The sequence below is a fragment of the Brassica oleracea genome, chromosome C4 (genome assembly GCF_000695525.1).
Source record: "Brassica oleracea var. oleracea cultivar TO1000 chromosome C4, BOL, whole genome shotgun sequence".
Lineage (NCBI taxonomy): Eukaryota > Viridiplantae > Streptophyta > Magnoliopsida > Brassicales > Brassicaceae > Brassica > Brassica oleracea.
The window spans coordinates 28560543-28561452 of NC_027751.1; positions in this window are offsets into that span (position 1 = coordinate 28560543).

The following is a 910-nucleotide window of genomic DNA, read 5'->3' on the forward strand; positions in this document are numbered from 1 at the left end:
GGCTATTTATAGGAAACAACAACCAATCAGGAACAAGCCGTGTGGCACCCCGTGTGTCACTTCGCATGGCTCCGGACGCATGCACGGCGACACCTCGTGCTCCACATGGCTGGCTGCATGTCTCAGTCTCATACAGTATGACACCACGCCCTCTACCTGTATGGATTCATGGCCTGGCTCCATGCAAGGAGACACCACGTCCTCCACATGTCTGGCCGCATGGCCCGGCCGCATGCATCGCTACACCTCGTGCTTCTATGTGTCACTCCGCATGCTGTGATAATTTTTACTGCAACACCTCATGCTTCTCTTGCCACACAAACTGCCAGGAGCTTTCCACCACGTCCTGAACACCACACATCTAGCCACCTCGAGCTTCTCGGTCAATTGTTCGATATCGACCTTCCGGTGAATTTTTCGTCCCGCTATCATTCCCAATATTTTTCGACGCCCGTTCTGATGATCTGATTATTTTTAATAAACTCCAAATGAATCCTGACTTGATGGAAAATATTTCCCGAGTTTCCGGCTTCTTCGAAAAATTCCATAATACCGAAATTAGGGTTTTTCGCCCAATTTTCGGTCTTCCTGTTGTGCTTCCAAATGTGTCATGCTTGAAACGTCCTTTGAGTAAATATACCACATTTTCTAACCATTGTCTAGTGGGATATTTGACTCATGGTTCAGACAAAAACAATCTGATCGACCGCGACTCGACCACCCAAAAGATACTCGACCATTCTTCTTCTTTTTTTTTTTTTAATGGGTTTCTACATTCTCCCCCCTTAACAGAATTTGTCCTCGAATTCTAAGGTTCTGAGGGGCCTCCTTCTTCCATCACAACATCCTCTCAGAAGAACTCCGGGTGATCGGTTTTAAATCGCGCTTCATCTTCCCAAGTAACATGAAT